At 44.9% G+C, this 19,754-nt stretch overlaps 11 non-coding genes across 11 annotated transcripts; all 11 read right to left on the bottom strand.

Moving 5' to 3' along the window:
• Positions 1-789: 789 nt before the first annotated feature.
• Positions 790-980, bottom strand: LOC142276958 (U2 spliceosomal RNA). Its single transcript, XR_012740337.1, has one exon. It is a non-coding gene; the product is annotated as a U2 spliceosomal RNA (small nuclear RNA).
• A 1,117-nt stretch (positions 981-2,097) lies between these two features.
• Positions 2,098-2,288, bottom strand: LOC142276956 (U2 spliceosomal RNA). The gene has a single exon (XR_012740336.1). It is a non-coding gene; the product is annotated as a U2 spliceosomal RNA (small nuclear RNA).
• Positions 2,289-3,405: 1,117 nt separating this feature from the next.
• LOC142277000 (U2 spliceosomal RNA) lies at positions 3,406-3,589 on the bottom strand. Its single transcript, XR_012740374.1, has one exon. It is a non-coding gene; the product is annotated as a U2 spliceosomal RNA (small nuclear RNA).
• Positions 3,590-4,925: 1,336 nt separating this feature from the next.
• On the bottom strand, positions 4,926-5,116 carry LOC142276955 (U2 spliceosomal RNA). Its single transcript, XR_012740335.1, has one exon. It is a non-coding gene; the product is annotated as a U2 spliceosomal RNA (small nuclear RNA).
• A 1,117-nt stretch (positions 5,117-6,233) lies between these two features.
• On the bottom strand, positions 6,234-6,424 carry LOC142276954 (U2 spliceosomal RNA). Its single transcript, XR_012740334.1, has one exon. It is a non-coding gene; the product is annotated as a U2 spliceosomal RNA (small nuclear RNA).
• A 1,117-nt stretch (positions 6,425-7,541) lies between these two features.
• On the bottom strand, positions 7,542-7,732 carry LOC142276973 (U2 spliceosomal RNA). The gene has a single exon (XR_012740351.1). It is a non-coding gene; the product is annotated as a U2 spliceosomal RNA (small nuclear RNA).
• A 1,117-nt stretch (positions 7,733-8,849) lies between these two features.
• Positions 8,850-9,040, bottom strand: LOC142276972 (U2 spliceosomal RNA). Its single transcript, XR_012740350.1, has one exon. It is a non-coding gene; the product is annotated as a U2 spliceosomal RNA (small nuclear RNA).
• Positions 9,041-10,157: 1,117 nt separating this feature from the next.
• Positions 10,158-10,343, bottom strand: LOC142277002 (U2 spliceosomal RNA). The gene has a single exon (XR_012740375.1). It is a non-coding gene; the product is annotated as a U2 spliceosomal RNA (small nuclear RNA).
• Positions 10,344-16,837: 6,494 nt separating this feature from the next.
• On the bottom strand, positions 16,838-17,028 carry LOC142276953 (U2 spliceosomal RNA). Its single transcript, XR_012740333.1, has one exon. It is a non-coding gene; the product is annotated as a U2 spliceosomal RNA (small nuclear RNA).
• A 1,117-nt stretch (positions 17,029-18,145) lies between these two features.
• On the bottom strand, positions 18,146-18,336 carry LOC142276951 (U2 spliceosomal RNA). The gene has a single exon (XR_012740331.1). It is a non-coding gene; the product is annotated as a U2 spliceosomal RNA (small nuclear RNA).
• A 1,117-nt stretch (positions 18,337-19,453) lies between these two features.
• On the bottom strand, positions 19,454-19,637 carry LOC142276999 (U2 spliceosomal RNA). Its single transcript, XR_012740373.1, has one exon. It is a non-coding gene; the product is annotated as a U2 spliceosomal RNA (small nuclear RNA).
• Between the last annotated feature and the right edge of the window lie 117 nt (positions 19,638-19,754).

Here is a 19,754-nt window from a genome sequence, read left to right as displayed (position 1 = left end):
AGAAAGCCCTTTCATCATCCCCAAACCCTAATCTTTTCCCTTTCCTTCCCAGCCCCCAAACCCTGCCCTCTGTACCTTTCTCACCACCCGCTTCCCTTCTCCTGTCATCCCCCTACCACCCGGGAAAAAAAGAGATTGCCCCCTCCTTCCACTAGCCCACCCTCCCACCCAAAGAACAACTTCTTCTGCGCAGCTTGTTTTCTAGGCAGCAGCGCTATTGTGATGTCATCGGGGGGCATTGTGACAAGCCGCCAGTGTTCCGTCTCTTCATGTTGTGCACTGTTCAAACCGAAAATACATCAACAGGCAGGCTACAGAAAAGCTTACTAACAAAGGTTAGAGAGGGGCTTTCTCAGAGGGCTTTTTACAGTTTGTCTATTCCCAATTAGCCGGTTTAGTATACTTAATGAAAGTACTAATTCTTTCATAGGCCGCCCATTCTTAGTATTTGACGTTCAGGTAACAACAGGTAACTTTATTTGGAGTGGAAGCAGAGAGATAACACCAGATGCCAATTGTAGATCCTCTCACACCTGTGGTCACTGCAGCATCTGACTCCACTTTGTCCAAAAGGGATCTATTCCATTCAATTACACATGATCTAGATTAGACTGACAACAAGATACTGCACGGGACATAGCAGAGTTGGTGAAGTTGAGTGGTGATGAGTTTGCTATTTGGATGAATAAAGCAAGTAAAAAGTGTGTTAGATAAAAATTCATTTCAATTCGCTAATCGGGCTAATATGAATCAGGTGAATCGAGTTCTGCTTTTGGAAACTGGGTTAAGAAGGGGTGCACCGTTCCTGGAGGTACTGCAATACCAGGTCAATGCGTGGAGTGGACAGAGCAAGCTCTTTTTCCATCTCCCTGTTCTAAAAATCCATTTAATATATGGTCCCCAGATAGGGGACGTATCAGATATTAAACTGATAAGAACAGATACTACACTTGATCTTAGCCAAAAGGCCGAGAAGCGATAACCAGAATTGGTTTGGGCCTCGAGTGGCACCCTGGCCTATGCCGGACACATCTTAGGGAGAGAGAGCGAGAGGGAGACAAACCCACGCCTACACAAGACATTTTGTCACCCAAGCCAACCCTTGAAAAGGCTGCTTTGCAGAGCAAAAACAAGAAGAATGGTGCGTTTTGCAGCCGCTGCCCACTGCAATGAATCTGAATAACTCCTCCTTTAGGGCGCAAGCAACTCCCCTCCCCCTTGCAGTCTTTCCAATTCACGATACAAAAAGACGGACAGGACAGGTTGCCTGACTTTCCGTCACTGCCACCCTTTGCCATCCTTACCCGTAGAAAGCCCTTTCATCATCCCCAAACCCTAATCTTTTCCCTTTCCTTCCCAGCCCCCAAACCCTGCCCTCTGTACCTTTCTCACCACCCGCTTCCCTTCTCCTGTCATCCCCCTACCACCCGGGAAAAAAAGAGATTGCCCCCTCCTTCCACTAGCCCACCCTCCCACCCAAAGAACAACTTCTTCTGCGCAGCTTGTTTTCTAGGCAGCAGCGCTATTGTGATGTCATCGGGGGGCATTGTGACAAGCCGCCAGTGTTCCGTCTCTTCATGTTGTGCACTGTTCAAACCGAAAATACATCAACAGGCAGGCTACAGAAAAGCTTACTAACAAAGGTTAGAGAGGGGCTTTCTCAGAGGGCTTTTTACAGTTTGTCTATTCCCAATTAGCCGGTTTAGTATACTTAATGAAAGTACTAATTCTTTCATAGGCCGCCCATTCTTAGTATTTGACGTTCAGGTAACAACAGGTAACTTTATTTGGAGTGGAAGCAGAGAGATAACACCAGATGCCAATTGTAGATCCTCTCACACCTGTGGTCACTGCAGCATCTGACTCCACTTTGTCCAAAAGGGATCTATTCCATTCAATTACACATGATCTAGATTAGACTGACAACAAGATACTGCACGGGACATAGCAGAGTTGGTGAAGTTGAGTGGTGATGAGTTTGCTATTTGGATGAATAAAGCAAGTAAAAAGTGTGTTAGATAAAAATTCATTTCAATTCGCTAATCGGGCTAATATGAATCAGGTGAATCGAGTTCTGCTTTTGGAAACTGGGTTAAGAAGGGGTGCACCGTTCCTGGAGGTACTGCAATACCAGGTCAATGCGTGGAGTGGACAGAGCAAGCTCTTTTTCCATCTCCCTGTTCTAAAAATCCATTTAATATATGGTCCCCAGATAGGGGACGTATCAGATATTAAACTGATAAGAACAGATACTACACTTGATCTTAGCCAAAAGGCCGAGAAGCGATAACCAGAATTGGTTTGGGCCTCGAGTGGCACCCTGGCCTATGCCGGACACATCTTAGGGAGAGAGAGCGAGAGGGAGACAAACCCACGCCTACACAAGACATTTTGTCACCCAAGCCAACCCTTGAAAAGGCTGCTTTGCAGAGCAAAAACAAGAAGAATGGTGCGTTTTGCAGCCGCCGCCCACTGCAATGAATCTGAATAACTCCTCCTTTAGGGCGCAAGCAACTCCCCTCCCCCTTGCAGTCTTTCCAATTCACGATACAAAAAGACGGACAGGACAGGTTGCCTGACTTTCCGTCACTGCCACCCTTTGCCATCCTTACCCGTAGAAAGCCCTTTCATCATCCCCAAACCCTAATCTTTTCCCTTTCCTTCCCAGCCCCCAAACCCTGCCCTCTGTACCTTTCTCACCACCCGCTTCCCTTCTCCTGTCATCCCCCTACCACCCGGGAAAAAAAGAGATTGCCCCCTCCTTCCACTAGCCCACCCTCCCACCCAAAGAACAACTTCTTCTGCGCAGCTTGTTTTCTAGGCAGCAGCGCTATTGTGATGTCATCGGGGGGCATTGTGACAAGCCGCCAGTGTTCCGTCTCTTCATGTTGTGCACTGTTCAAACCGAAAATACATCAACAGGCAGGCTACAGAAAAGCTTACTAACAAAGGTTAGAGAGGGGCTTTCTCAGAGGGCTTTTTACAGTTTGTCTATTCCCAATTAGCCGGTTTAGTATACTTAATGAAAGTACTAATTCTTTCATAGGCCGCCCATTCTTAGTATTTGACGTTCAGGTAACAACAGGTAACTTTATTTGGAGTGGAAGCAGAGAGATAACACCAGATGCCAATTGTAGATCCTCTCACACCTGTGGTCACTGCAGCATCTGACTCCACTTTGTCCAAAAGGGATCTATTCCATTCAATTACACATGATCTAGATTAGACTGACAACAAGATACTGCACGGGACATAGCAGAGTTGGTGAAGTTGAGTGGTGATGAGTTTGCTATTTGGATGAATAAAGCAAGTAAAAAGTGTGTTAGATAAAAATTCATTTCAATTCGCTAATCGGGCTAATATGAATCAGGTGAATCGAGTTCTGCTTTTGGAAACTGGGTTAAGAAGGGGTGCACCGTTCCTGGAGGTACTGCAATACCAGGTCAATGCGTGGAGTGGACAGAGCAAGCTCTTTTTCCATCTCCCTGTTCTAAAAATCCATTTAATATATGGTCCCCAGATAGGGGACGTATCAGATATTAAACTGATAAGAACAGATGAGATTTCATCCGCAAATTTCAGAATCAAGATAGCCCCGAAGGCCAGCAGGCCACCACACAAAAGCGCAGTGCCTGGGTGATCGCCTCCCGAGCCCAGGAACCACCAGCCACAAGGGGACGTAAGCACCAAAAGGCGCAACAATCCCCGAGGCCGGCGGTTGTGCAAGCCCGGGCCCCTCCCAGCCAAGACCAAGGCAAACCCAATGAAGGGACTACACTTGATCTTAGCCAAAAGGCCGAGAAGCGATAACCAGAATTGGTTTGGGCCTCGAGTGGCACCCTGGCCTATGCCGGACACATCTTAGGGAGAGAGAGCGAGAGGGAGACAAACCCACGCCTACACAAGACATTTTGTCACCCAAGCCAACCCTTGAAAAGGCTGCTTTGCAGAGCAAAAACAAGAAGAATGGTGCGTTTTGCAGCCGCCGCCCACTGCAATGAATCTGAATAACTCCTCCTTTAGGGCGCAAGCAACTCCCCTCCCCCTTGCAGTCTTTCCAATTCACGATACAAAAAGACGGACAGGACAGGTTGCCTGACTTTCCGTCACTGCCACCCTTTGCCATCCTTACCCGTAGAAAGCCCTTTCATCATCCCCAAACCCTAATCTTTTCCCTTTCCTTCCCAGCCCCCAAACCCTGCCCTCTGTACCTTTCTCACCACCCGCTTCCCTTCTCCTGTCATCCCCCTACCACCCGGGAAAAAAAGAGATTGCCCCCTCCTTCCACTAGCCCACCCTCCCACCCAAAGAACAACTTCTTCTGCGCAGCTTGTTTTCTAGGCAGCAGCGCTATTGTGATGTCATCGGGGGGCATTGTGACAAGCCGCCAGTGTTCCGTCTCTTCATGTTGTGCACTGTTCAAACCGAAAATACATCAACAGGCAGGCTACAGAAAAGCTTACTAACAAAGGTTAGAGAGGGGCTTTCTCAGAGGGCTTTTTACAGTTTGTCTATTCCCAATTAGCCGGTTTAGTATACTTAATGAAAGTACTAATTCTTTCATAGGCCGCCCATTCTTAGTATTTGACGTTCAGGTAACAACAGGTAACTTTATTTGGAGTGGAAGCAGAGAGATAACACCAGATGCCAATTGTAGATCCTCTCACACCTGTGGTCACTGCAGCATCTGACTCCACTTTGTCCAAAAGGGATCTATTCCATTCAATTACACATGATCTAGATTAGACTGACAACAAGATACTGCACGGGACATAGCAGAGTTGGTGAAGTTGAGTGGTGATGAGTTTGCTATTTGGATGAATAAAGCAAGTAAAAAGTGTGTTAGATAAAAATTCATTTCAATTCGCTAATCGGGCTAATATGAATCAGGTGAATCGAGTTCTGCTTTTGGAAACTGGGTTAAGAAGGGGTGCACCGTTCCTGGAGGTACTGCAATACCAGGTCAATGCGTGGAGTGGACAGAGCAAGCTCTTTTTCCATCTCCCTGTTCTAAAAATCCATTTAATATATGGTCCCCAGATAGGGGACGTATCAGATATTAAACTGATAAGAACAGATACTACACTTGATCTTAGCCAAAAGGCCGAGAAGCGATAACCAGAATTGGTTTGGGCCTCGAGTGGCACCCTGGCCTATGCCGGACACATCTTAGGGAGAGAGAGCGAGAGGGAGACAAACCCACGCCTACACAAGACATTTTGTCACCCAAGCCAACCCTTGAAAAGGCTGCTTTGCAGAGCAAAAACAAGAAGAATGGTGCGTTTTGCAGCCGCCGCCCACTGCAATGAATCTGAATAACTCCTCCTTTAGGGCGCAAGCAACTCCCCTCCCCCTTGCAGTCTTTCCAATTCACGATACAAAAAGACGGACAGGACAGGTTGCCTGACTTTCCGTCACTGCCACCCTTTGCCATCCTTACCCGTAGAAAGCCCTTTCATCATCCCCAAACCCTAATCTTTTCCCTTTCCTTCCCAGCCCCCAAACCCTGCCCTCTGTACCTTTCTCACCACCCGCTTCCCTTCTCCTGTCATCCCCCTACCACCCGGGAAAAAAAGAGATTGCCCCCTCCTTCCACTAGCCCACCCTCCCACCCAAAGAACAACTTCTTCTGCGCAGCTTGTTTTCTAGGCAGCAGCACTATTGTGATGTCATCGGGGGGCATTGTGACAAGCCGCCAGTGTTCCGTCTCTTCATGTTGTGCACTGTTCAAACCGAAAATACATCAACAGGCAGGCTACAGAAAAGCTTACTAACAAAGGTTAGAGAGGGGCTTTCTCAGAGGGCTTTTTACAGTTTGTCTATTCCCAATTAGCCGGTTTAGTATACTTAATGAAAGTACTAATTCTTTCATAGGCCGCCCATTCTTAGTATTTGACGTTCAGGTAACAACAGGTAACTTTATTTGGAGTGGAAGCAGAGAGATAACACCAGATGCCAATTGTAGATCCTCTCACACCTGTGGTCACTGCAGCATCTGACTCCACTTTGTCCAAAAGGGATCTATTCCATTCAATTACACATGATCTAGATTAGACTAACAACAAGATACTGCACGGGACATAGCAGAGTTGGTGAAGTTGAGTGGTGATGAGTTTGCTATTTGGATGAATAAAGCAAGTAAAAAGTGTGTTAGATAAAAATTCATTTCAATTCGCTAATCGGGCTAATATGAATCAGGTGAATCGAGTTCTGCTTTTGGAAACTGGGTTAAGAAGGGGTGCACCGTTCCTGGAGGTACTGCAATACCAGGTCAATGCGTGGAGTGGACAGAGCAAGCTCTTTTTCCATCTCCCTGTTCTAAAAATCCATTTAATATATGGTCCCCAGATAGGGGACGTATCAGATATTAAACTGATAAGAACAGATACTACACTTGATCTTAGCCAAAAGGCCGAGAAGCGATAACCAGAATTGGTTTGGGCCTCGAGTGGCACCCTGGCCTATGCCGGACACATCTTAGGGAGAGAGAGCGAGAGGGAGACAAACCCACGCCTACACAAGACATTTTGTCACCCAAGCCAACCCTTGAAAAGGCTGCTTTGCAGAGCAAAAACAAGAAGAATGGTGCGTTTTGCAGCCGCCGCCCACTGCAATGAATCTGAATAACTCCTCCTTTAGGGCGCAAGCAACTCCCCTCCCCCTTGCAGTCTTTCCAATTCACGATACAAAAAGACGGACAGGACAGGTTGCCTGACTTTCCGTCACTGCCACCCTTTGCCATCCTTACCCGTAGAAAGCCCTTTCATCATCCCCAAACCCTAATCTTTTCCCTTTCCTTCCCAGCCCCCAAACCCTGCCCTCTGTACCTTTCTCACCACCCGCTTCCCTTCTCCTGTCATCCCCCTACCACCCGGGAAAAAAAGAGATTGCCCCCTCCTTCCACTAGCCCACCCTCCCACCCAAAGAACAACTTCTTCTGCGCAGCTTGTTTTCTAGGCAGCAGCGCTATTGTGATGTCATCGGGGGGCATTGTGACAAGCCGCCAGTGTTCCGTCTCTTCATGTTGTGCACTGTTCAAACCGAAAATACATCAACAGGCAGGCTACAGAAAAGCTTACTAACAAAGGTTAGAGAGGGGCTTTCTCAGAGGGCTTTTTACAGTTTGTCTATTCCCAATTAGCCGGTTTAGTATACTTAATGAAAGTACTAATTCTTTCATAGGCCGCCCATTCTTAGTATTTGACGTTCAGGTAACAACAGGTAACTTTATTTGGAGTGGAAGCAGAGAGATAACACCAGATGCCAATTGTAGATCCTCTCACACCTGTGGTCACTGCAGCATCTGACTCCACTTTGTCCAAAAGGGATCTATTCCATTCAATTACACATGATCTAGATTAGACTGACAACAAGATACTGCACGGGACATAGCAGAGTTGGTGAAGTTGAGTGGTGATGAGTTTGCTATTTGGATGAATAAAGCAAGTAAAAAGTGTGTTAGATAAAAATTCATTTCAATTCGCTAATCGGGCTAATATGAATCAGGTGAATCGAGTTCTGCTTTTGGAAACTGGGTTAAGAAGGGGTGCACCGTTCCTGGAGGTACTGCAATACCAGGTCAATGCGTGGAGTGGACAGAGCAAGCTCTTTTTCCATCTCCCTGTTCTAAAAATCCATTTAATATATGGTCCCCAGATAGGGGACGTATCAGATAATAAACTGATAAGAACAGATACTACACTTGATCTTAGCCAAAAGGCCGAGAAGCGATAACCAGAATTGGTTTGGGCCTCGAGTGGCACCCTGGCCTATGCCGGACACATCTTAGGGAGAGAGAGCGAGAGGGAGACAAACCCACGCCTACACAAGACATTTTGTCACCCAAGCCAACCCTTGAAAAGGCTGCTTTGCAGAGCAAAAACAAGAAGAATGGTGCGTTTTGCAGCCGCCGCCCACTGCAATGAATCTGAATAACTCCTCCTTTAGGGCGCAAGCAACTCCCCTCCCCCTTGCAGTCTTTCCAATTCACGATACAAAAAGACGGACAGGACAGGTTGCCTGACTTTCCGTCACTGCCACCCTTTGCCATCCTTACCCGTAGAAAGCCCTTTCATCATCCCCAAACCCTAATCTTTTCCCTTTCCTTCCCAGCCCCCAAACCCTGCCCTCTGTACCTTTCTCACCACCCGCTTCCCTTCTCCTGTCATCCCCCTACCACCCGGGAAAAAAAGAGATTGCCCCCTCCTTCCACTAGCCCACCCTCCCACCCAAAGAACAACTTCTTCTGCGCAGCTTGTTTTCTAGGCAGCAGCGCTATTGTGATGTCATCGGGGGGCATTGTGACAAGCCGCCAGTGTTCCGTCTCTTCATGTTGTGCACTGTTCAAACCGAAAATACATCAACAGGCAGGCTACAGAAAAGCTTACTAACAAAGGTTAGAGAGGGGCTTTCTCAGAGGGCTTTTTACAGTTTGTCTATTCCCAATTAGCCGGTTTAGTATACTTAATGAAAGTACTAATTCTTTCATAGGCCGCCCATTCTTAGTATTTGACGTTCAGGTAACAACAGGTAACTTTATTTGGAGTGGAAGCAGAGAGATAACACCAGATGCCAATTGTAGATCCTCTCACACCTGTGGTCACTGCAGCATCTGACTCCACTTTGTCCAAAAGGGATCTATTCCATTCAATTACACATGATCTAGATTAGACTGACAACAAGATACTGCACGGGACATAGCAGAGTTGGTGAAGTTGAGTGGTGATGAGTTTGCTATTTGGATGAATAAAGCAAGTAAAAAGTGTGTTAGATAAAAATTCATTTCAATTCGCTAATCGGGCTAATATGAATCAGGTGAATCGAGTTCTGCTTTTGGAAACTGGGTTAAGAAGGGGTGCACCGTTCCTGGAGGTACTGCAATACCAGGTCAATGCGTGGAGTGGACAGAGCAAGCTCTTTTTCCATCTCCCTGTTCTAAAAATCCATTTAATATATGGTCCCCAGATAGGGGACGTATCAGATAATAAACTGATAAGAACAGATACTACACTTGATCTTAGCCAAAAGGCCGAGAAGCGATAACCAGAATTGGTTTGGGCCTCGAGTGGCACCCTGGCCTATGCCGGACACATCTTAGGGAGAGAGAGCGAGAGGGAGACAAACCCACGCCTACACAAGACATTTTGTCACCCAAGCCAACCCTTGAAAAGGCTGCTTTGCAGAGCAAAAACAAGAAGAATGGTGCGTTTTGCAGCCGCCGCCCACTGCAATGAATCTGAATAACTCCTCCTTTAGGGCGCAAGCAACTCCCCTCCCCCTTGCAGTCTTTCCAATTCACGATACAAAAAGACGGACAGGACAGGTTGCCTGACTTTCCGTCACTGCCACCCTTTGCCATCCTTACCCGTAGAAAGCCCTTTCATCATCCCCAAACCCTAATCTTTTCCCTTTCCTTCCCAGCCCCCAAACCCTGCCCTCTGTACCTTTCTCACCACCCGCTTCCCTTCTCCTGTCATCCCCCTACCACCCGGGAAAAAAAGAGATTGCCCCCTCCTTCCACTAGCCCACCCTCCCACCCAAAGAACAACTTCTTCTGCGCAGCTTGTTTTCTAGGCAGCAGCGCTATTGTGATGTCATCGGGGGGCATTGTGACAAGCCGCCAGTGTTCCGTCTCTTCATGTTGTGCACTGTTCAAACCGAAAATACATCAACAGGCAGGCTACAGAAAAGCTTACTAACAAAGGTTAGAGAGGGGCTTTCTCAGAGGGCTTTTTACAGTTTGTCTATTCCCAATTAGCCGGTTTAGTATACTTAATGAAAGTACTAATTCTTTCATAGGCCGCCCATTCTTAGTATTTGACGTTCAGGTAACAACAGGTAACTTTATTTGGAGTGGAAGCAGAGAGATAACACCAGATGCCAATTGTAGATCCTCTCACACCTGTGGTCACTGCAGCATCTGACTCCACTTTGTCCAAAAGGGATCTATTCCATTCAATTACACATGATCTAGATTAGACTGACAACAAGATACTGCACGGGACATAGCAGAGTTGGTGAAGTTGAGTGGTGATGAGTTTGCTATTTGGATGAATAAAGCAAGTAAAAAGTGTGTTAGATAAAAATTCATTTCAATTCGCTAATCGGGCTAATATGAATCAGGTGAATCGAGTTCTGCTTTTGGAAACTGGGTTAAGAAGGGGTGCACCGTTCCTGGAGGTACTGCAATACCAGGTCAATGCGTGGAGTGGACAGAGCAAGCTCTTTTTCCATCTCCCTGTTCTAAAAATCCATTTAATATATGGTCCCCAGATAGGGGACGTATCAGATATTAAACTGATAAGAACAGATTTTTTTTTTAACTTGGAAGTACCTAAAACAAGGTACACCCGTTTATTATTGGATATAAAAGTACATTACATTAAAAACATTCCATTTTACAACATTTTCTGTGATTACATCTGTATCTCAATTACAGAATATCAAAACATCATTTACATTTGTATTGCATATAGTAAGCAGTCTACATATTACAAGTCCTTTACACTACAGGGCTTCACTCCTATAAAGAACACTATCCACAATTCCTTTACACTCAACCTATAAATTATATACAAAAATTGTTCCTTTAAATTGCGGAGTTCCACTCCTTTACAAACCACTGTTTCGATAAAATGACATTCTTCTTCTTGTCCAGAATATAATACAGATACATATCACTAAAAGCCAAATCTATAACATCCTGCACAGATATAACATCATGCTTAAAAAGAAGGATGTTCCTGGCCTTCCACAGAGCTTCCTTGACTGTGCTGATTGTCTTCCATGCGATGATCTTCTTATTGACGGTGGGACATTCCACATACCCAAATAAAACAGACTCAAAAGTCAGATCTCTGATGTCCGTCATTTTTTGCAATAAAGGAAAAATTCGTGTCCATATTTGTCGTGCAAAAGAACAAGTCCATAAAATATGTAGTACCGTCTCATCTCCGAAGCATCTTTCCCTTGGACATCTGGCAGTAGTCACAAGTCCTCTTCTGTGTTGGAATGCTCTGCATGGAAGACAATCATGCACACAGCTCCAGGCCAGGTCCTTCTGGGAATTAAAAAGGTACGATGCATTAATATTTTGAAATATTTCAACACACTTAATTTCATTAAAATTCCCAATCTGTGTTATTGGCTGTTTATCCTTAAAACACTTTAAAATCTTCTTGCTGTCTTTTATATCCTCTACAATTTTCCCTTTCAAATCATAAGAATTAACAATAGTTTCCAAAATAACATAACTATCTGGCATATTAAAAGCGTACGGGGAACTTAAAACCGTTTGAAACCAACCAAGACGTCTCATAAAATAACCCGTATTAAAACGAATAAAATATGACCAGTAGTTAGATTTTGAAAGGGCATTAAAACACAAAACAAAAAACCTTATATAAACAAAAGCTCTAAAATCTGGAAAATCTTTGCCACCTTTTTCTTTAGGTTTAATTACCACTTCTCTTTTTAATTTCTCCATCTTAGAATTCCAAAAAAAAGTAAAACACGCTTTGATGATCTGGTTAAAAATTCGTGTGGGAGGAGGGAAGACAAGGCTCAAATACAACAACAGAGGAAGAATGACCATTTTTATAATCAGAACCTTCCCCTCCATCGTCAGCTTTCGTAGCCTCCACATACACAGCTTTTGATTCACCTTTTGTGCAATGACCTCCCAACTTTCTTTCCCTTTATTTGTCTCATTAAAAATCACCCCTAAAATCTTCACAGACTCACATTCAGGTACTGGAATATCATTTAGTGTCATATTCCCCACATTTAGAATACCACTTTTGTTTAAATTAACCTTAAAACCAGACCCACAACAAAAATATTCTACCTGTTTCAACGCTTTCCTAATAGACAGAGCATCTTTACAAATTACCACCACATCATCCATGTAACCCGTTACCTTAGCTTCCAAACCACCTCCCCCCGGCAACGGGATACCACGGATCTGTTTATCTCTCCTTAAAGCACAAAGTAACGGTTCAAGGGCACACACAAATAATAAAGGGGACAATGGGCAACCTTGTTTAACCCCAGAGTTTAAAACCACCTCCTTCGTTTTAAAACCATTAACTAAAATTTTACTTGTACAATTGTGATAAAATGCTTTAAGAGACAATAAAAATCCTTCAGGTATTCCCATGCGTGATAAAACCTTAAATAGGAACTGATGTGACACTCTGTCAAAGGCTTTCTCGAAGTCTAAGGACAGGACCGCCAACTGACTCCCCCTTGACTTTGTGTCATCAATCACATCTTTGATTAAATTTAAGTTTTCCCACACACTCCTTCCCGGTATACCGCACACTTGATTTATATGAATTATATTCTCTATCACTTTTTTCAATCTAGTTGCACATATTTTTGCCAGTATTTTGTAATCACAATTTAAAAGAGTGATAGGTCTCCAATTTTTTAGACTAGATTTGTCTCCTATTTTATGTATGAGGGAAACCTCACCCCTCCTCCATGAGGTGGGGAGAATTTTTGTTCTAAAAACCTCACTAAAAACAGAAAACAAATCCTCTTGTAAAATGTCATAAAAGGTGGAATAAAACTCTATAGGTATGCCATCGGGTCCCGGTACTTTACCAGCCTTAAAACTCCCCACCGCGTCTGATACCTCTTCCTCACTCAGGTCCTGTATTAAAAATTCTTGTGAAACAGGGTCAAGACTGATGGAAATATCATCTAAAATACTTTCTGTAAAACAATTATCAATACTTTTTGTGTTAAAAAGCTCAGAATAATACTCATACACTTTGGCTAAAATCCCCTCTATATTTTGTTCACCTTCCATAGAGTTGATAAAAACCCGCTTTTCCACCATACATTTAAAAAAATACCTCGAACAAGTTTCATTATTTTCAATATGTTTAACCTTAGCATGAAAAATAAGCTCTTTCCCTTTTTGTTCTAGTGTGTGGTGGATTTCATTTTTTAGGTCACTAATATCTTTCTCCACATCCATATCATTATTTCTTAATTTATATAAGGTTTGTAACCTGGTAGTAAGTTGGGTATAAAATTCTCTCTTTTCCTTTACCTTCTGTGCTCCTGCCTTAATAAAAAAATCTTTTATATTTTTTTTCATTTTTTCCCACCACCTGCTGATGGGAATACGAGGGTCTCTTATTCTCTTAAAATATAAATAGAAATTAGTAAAATCAGTTAAAATTTGAGGGTCTTCTAAAAGGGAGATATTTAACTTCCAAGAACCTTTCCCTTTTTTAAAAAGATCATCATGTTTTACATGAAAGGATAATAATTTATGGTCAGAAAATGCATTAGTTAGAAGCTCACATTTAAAAGGCAGCACGGACTTTGAGCAGAAAATAAAATCAATCCTGGAGCTACAGTTAACATTACTCCATGTTACCCAGTCCTGCAATGGTAAATCTCTATTACATTCCTTAAAAACATCGTTTAATCTAAAATCCAGCACAATGTTTCTAAGCATAAAAGAAGTTTTATCATAATTTCTGCTTGTTGCGCTGGAAATTCTTTTCTCACCACCGAGAATGCAATTAAAATCACCTGCTAAGACCATCGGGGTAGAGTCATTAAGAAATAAGGGTAACATATCTAACATTTCAGCTCTTTCTTGCTTGTCTGCGGATCCATAAAAATTTAAAAATTGCCATTTGTAACCCTCAATAATAGCTTGAACTAATAAAATTCTGCCAGGTAAAATCTCTTGAACAGAATCAATAAACGCATTCCCCCTAAAAAGAATGGCGACCCCTGCTGACTTGGACCCATTTGACCCCGACCACACTGAGGGTCCATACGTCCAATCTTTCTGATACTCATGGTAATTTAAACTGTGTGATATAGAACACTCTTGTAAAAAGAATACAGTTGCAGTCAGAGTAGTAAGAAAATCAAACAACGCCACTCTTTTTGCCTGTGTTTTAAGCCCTCTCACATTTAGAGACACACCCTTAACCCCTGCCATAAGAGAAAAGAAGAAGGATAATTAAATATTTCTAAACTCTTACCTCAGCTGGTTCAGACGTCTCCTTCAGAGTAGGATAGATCGTCGGAGATGACCGTTTGCAAGGAGTCCGTATCTGAGGACTCCCCATTGGTTAACGTCTCAGGCTGCACACCTCCCGGGACAGACTGAGTTCTCATACTAGTAATTTGCATCTGGTCAGCTGACCCGTCTCCCTGCTCCAGACACTCCATCCCATCTCCTTTAAGGGAATAGTCAGGGAGAGTCTCATCGAGCACACGCGCCTCGGGTGTAATCAGCACATTGACCGGGGTCTCCGGGATCACGGAGGCAGCCACCCCAGTCCCCATCTCCATTTCTGAAGAGGGTAGGGTAACTCCCTCCTGCTGACACGCCATTGGGTTCCCACCATCATCCGGAGGGTCCGGAGGGGGTACTACCTCAGGTTCCCTCTGAGACCCCTGCAACTTACGTCTCTTTGGTCCAGAAGTCTGGCATCTGGGAGTCATCCCGGGAGTACACGAAGACGAGGATTGGCCTTTGGCAGATACTTCTGGCCTCTCTACGGAGGCCGCCTCCGGCCTTCTGCCCTGCCGTTCCCTCCTTTCCTTCGCCATTTCATCCGACACGGGGACGCCTTCCGCAGCCTGAGTTTGTTTGCTTGGCTCATCTCCGTCTCTCTCTCCATCCTCCCTTCCCACAGGCCTGTCCGAACCAGCCGAGGGTTGGTCAGGGGCCGAGGGCTTCTCCACTCGTGATTTTCCCCAGACATTCCTGTAGGGACATTTGAAAAAAGAGTGAGTGTTTGACATACAATTAGTACATATGCTTCCTTTTGGACATTTATCAGTCTTATGATCTTTACCTCCACAAGAAACACAAGTCACATCACAATCAGAATGTCCATATTTTTTACATTTACGACAAAAGGGAGGCATACCATTAAAAAAAAGGTCGCCATTCGTATTACCTATTTTAAAACGGGCTGGAGGTAAACGTATACCTCCTGCTACCGTAGGGTCCTTAATACAAGTGACAACATACCTCCATTTACTACTCCATATGCCACATTCATTCATTACCTTCCCTTGACACACCACCTTGGAAAAAAAATTATTAAGGAATGAAGTAATCTCAGTCTCAGTCACATAAGGAGAGTAAATTTTAACAATAAGAATCTTTACATCGTCAATTTTGTGTTCTACAATAGTTATACCTTTAAGGGATGGTTTCTTTTGGAAAATCACATCCGGATCCTTAGTTTTAGTACAGAAATCTCGGTGGATACCCTCTCCTGTAAAGGTAATATCGAACACACCTCGTCGAGGGTAGTCCTGGATGGCCAAGATTTCCTGTTTACGCACTGAGAAGGTGCGTTCAAGCACCTCTCCCACGACATATCTTAGGCCACGACCATCACTCCCTCCTTTATCGAAGTATACCCGTACCGTATGCTTTAGGCGAGCATAGGTGGGAATATCGCCAGGATCCGCATCCATGGCAACGGGGGATTTTCCGCAACAAAATACTCACTGGAAAATCCAAAGATAATCCAGCTGAGCGATCGCAACTCGTTGTCTGGGGACTAAGCCCACCTCCCAAAAGCAGCAGAGGATTGGATCCCACTACAAGAGTGGGACCCGCACCTAAGGCCAAAAGGCGGGGTACCCCAGACACCTAATGTGCTACAACCAGATGCTAGCAGGATTACCAACACCAGATCGCAGCCAAAAGGCCGAGAAGCGATAACCAGAATTGGTTTGGGCCTCGAGTGGCACCCTGGCCTATGCCGGACACATCTTAGGGAGAGAGAGCGAGAGGGAGACAAACCCACGCCTACACAAGACATTTTGTCACCCAAGCCAACCCTTGAAAAGGCTGCTTTGCAGAGCAAAAACAAGAAGAATGGTGCGTTTTGCAGCCGCCGCCCACTGCAATGAATCTGAATAACTCCTCCTTTAGGGCGCAAGCAACTCCCCTCCCCCTTGCAGTCTTTCCAATTCACGATACAAAAAGACGGACAGGACAGGTTGCCTGACTTTCCGTCACTGCCACCCTTTGCCATCCTTACCCGTAGAAAGCCCTTTCATCATCCCCAAACCCTAATCTTTTCCCTTTCCTTCCCAGCCCCCAAACCCTGCCCTCTGTACCTTTCTCACCACCCGCTTCCCTTCTCCTGTCATCCCCCTACCACCCGGGAAAAAAAGAGATTGCCCCCTCCTTCCACTAGCCCACCCTCCCACCCAAAGAACAACTTCTTCTGCGCAGCTTGTTTTCTAGGCAGCAGCGCTATTGTGATGTCATCGGGGGGGCATTGTGACAAGCCGCCAGTGTTCCGTCTCTTCATGTTGTGCACTGTTCAAACCGAAAATACATCAACAGGCAGGCTACAGAAAAGCTTACTAACAAAGGTTAGAGAGGGGCTTTCTCAGAGGGCTTTTTACAGTTTGTCTATTCCCAATTAGCCGGTTTAGTATACTTAATGAAAGTACTAATTCTTTCATAGGCCGCCCATTCTTAGTATTTGACGTTCAGGTAACAACAGGTAACTTTATTTGGAGTGGAAGCAGAGAGATAACACCAGATGCCAATTGTAGATCCTCTCACACCTGTGGTCACTGCAGCATCTGACTCCACTTTGTCCAAAAGGGATCTATTCCATTCAATTACACATGATCTAGATTAGACTGACAACAAGATACTGCACGGGACATAGCAGAGTTGGTGAAGTTGAGTGGTGATGAGTTTGCTATTTGGATGAATAAAGCAAGTAAAAAGTGTGTTAGATAAAAATTCATTTCAATTCGCTAATCGGGCTAATATGAATCAGGTGAATCGAGTTCTGCTTTTGGAAACTGGGTTAAGAAGGGGTGCACCGTTCCTGGAGGTACTGCAATACCAGGTCAATGCGTGGAGTGGACAGAGCAAGCTCTTTTTCCATCTCCCTGTTCTAAAAATCCATTTAATATATGGTCCCCAGATAGGGGACGTATCAGATATTAAACTGATAAGAACAGATACTACACTTGATCTTAGCCAAAAGGCCGAGAAGCGATAACCAGAATTGGTTTGGGCCTCGAGTGGCACCCTGGCCTATGCCGGACACATCTTAGGGAGAGAGAGCGAGAGGGAGACAAACCCACGCCTACACAAGACATTTTGTCACCCAAGCCAACCCTTGAAAAGGCTGCTTTGCAGAGCAAAAACAAGAAGAATGGTGCGTTTTGCAGCCGCCGCCCACTGCAATGAATCTGAATAACTCCTCCTTTAGGGCGCAAGCAACTCCCCTCCCCCTTGCAGTCTTTCCAATTCACGATACAAAAAGACGGACAGGACAGGTTGCCTGACTTTCCGTCACTGCCACCCTTTGCCATCCTTACCCGTAGAAAGCCCTTTCATCATCCCCAAACCCTAATCTTTTCCCTTTCCTTCCCAGCCCCCAAACCCTGCCCTCTGCACCTTTCTCACCACCCGCTTCCCTTCTCCTGTCATCCCCCTACCACCCGGGAAAAAAAGAGATTGCCCCCTCCTTCCACTAGCCCACCCTCCCACCCAAAGAACAACTTCTTCTGCGCAGCTTGTTTTCTAGGCAGCAGCGCTATTGTGATGTCATCGGGGGGCATTGTGACAAGCCGCCAGTGTTCCGTCTCTTCATGTTGTGCACTGTTCAAACCGAAAATACATCAACAGGCAGGCTACAGAAAAGCTTACTAACAAAGGTTAGAGAGGGGCTTTCTCAGAGGGCTTTTTACAGTTTGTCTATTCCCAATTAGCCGGTTTAGTATACTTAATGAAAGTACTAATTCTTTCATAGGCCGCCCATTCTTAGTATTTGACGTTCAGGTAACAACAGGTAACTTTATTTGGAGTGGAAGCAGAGAGATAACACCAGATGCCAATTGTAGATCCTCTCACACCTGTGGTCACTGCAGCATCTGACTCCACTTTGTCCAAAAGGGATCTATTCCATTCAATTACACATGATCTAGATTAGACTGACAACAAGATACTGCACGGGACATAGCAGAGTTGGTGAAGTTGAGTGGTGATGAGTTTGCTATTTGGATGAATAAAGCAAGTAAAAAGTGTGTTAGATAAAAATTCATTTCAATTCGCTAATCGGGCTAATATGAATCAGGTGAATCGAGTTCTGCTTTTGGAAACTGGGTTAAGAAGGGGTGCACCGTTCCTGGAGGTACTGCAATACCAGGTCAATGCGTGGAGTGGACAGAGCAAGCTCTTTTTCCATCTCCCTGTTCTAAAAATCCATTTAATATATGGTCCCCAGATAGGGGACGTATCAGATATTAAACTGATAAGAACAGATACTACACTTGATCTTAGCCAAAAGGCCGAGAAGCGATAACCAGAATTGGTTTGGGCCTCGAGTGGCACCCTGGCCTATGCCGGACACATGTTAGGGAGAGAGAGCGAGAGGGAGACAAACCCACGCCTACACAAGACATTTTGTCACCCAAGCCAACCCTTGAAAAGGCTGCTTTGCAGAGCAAAAACAAGAAGAATGGTGCGTTTTGCAGCCGCCGCCCACTGCAATGAATCTGAATAACTCCTCCTTTAGGGCGCAAGCAACTCCCCTCCCCCTTGCAGTCTTTCCAATTCACGATACAAAAAGACGGACAGGACAGGTTGCCTGACTTTCCGTCACTGCCACCCTTTGCCATCCTTACCCGTAGAAAGCCCTTTCATCATCCCCAAACCCTAATCTTTTCCCTTTCCTTCCCAGCCCCCAAACCCTGCCCTCTGTACCTTTCTCACCACCCGCTTCCCTTCTCCTGTCATCCCCCTACCACCCGGGAAAAAAAGAGATTGCCCCCTCCTTCCACTAGCCCACCCTCCCACCCAAAGAACAACTTCTTCTGCGCAGCTTGTTTTCTAGGCAGCAGCGCTATTGTGATGTCATCGGGGGGCATTGTGACAAGCCGCCAGTGTTCCGTCTCTTCATGTTGTGCACTGTTCAAACCGAAAATACATCAACAGGCAGGCTACATAAAAGCTTACTAACAAAGGTTAGAGAGGGGCTTTCTCAGAGGGCTTTTTACAGTTTGTCTATTCCCAATTAGCCGGTTTAGTATACTTAATGAAAGTACTAATTCTTTCATAGGCCGCCCATTCTTAGTATTTGACGTTCAGGTAACAACAGGTAACTTTATTTGGAGTGGAAGCAGAGAGATAACACCAGATGCCAATTGTAGATCCTCTCACACCTGTGGTCACTGCAGCATCTGACTCCACTTTGTCCAAAAGGGATCTATTCCATTCAATTACACATGATCTAGATTAGACTGACAACAAGATACTGCACGGGACATAGCAGAGTTGGTGAAGTTGAGTGGTGATGAGTTTGCTATTTGGATGAATAAAGCAAGTAAAAAGTGTGTTAGATAAAAATTCATTTCAATTCGCTAATCGGGCTAATATGAATCAGGTGAATCGAGTTCTGCTTTTGGAAACTGGGTTAAGAAGGGGTGCACCGTTCCTGGAGGTACTGCAATACCAGGTCAATGCGTGGAGTGGACAGAGCAAGCTCTTTTTCCATCTCCCTGTTCTAAAAATCCATTTAATATATGGTCCCCAGATAGGGGACGTATCAGATATTAAACTGATAAGAACAGATGAGATTTCATCCGCAAATTTCAGAATCAAGATAGCCCCGAAGGCCAGCAGGCCACCACACAAAAGCGCAGTGCCTGGGTGATCGCCTCCCGAGCCCAGGAACCACCAGCCACAAGGGGACGTAAGCACCAAAAGGCGCAACAATCCC

This window comes from Anomaloglossus baeobatrachus, unplaced genomic scaffold (genome assembly GCF_048569485.1).
Source record: "Anomaloglossus baeobatrachus isolate aAnoBae1 unplaced genomic scaffold, aAnoBae1.hap1 Scaffold_404, whole genome shotgun sequence".
Lineage (NCBI taxonomy): Eukaryota > Metazoa > Chordata > Amphibia > Anura > Aromobatidae > Anomaloglossus > Anomaloglossus baeobatrachus.
Note: the sequence above shows the minus strand (reverse complement) of the source record. Positions and strands in the feature narration are given on the sequence as shown.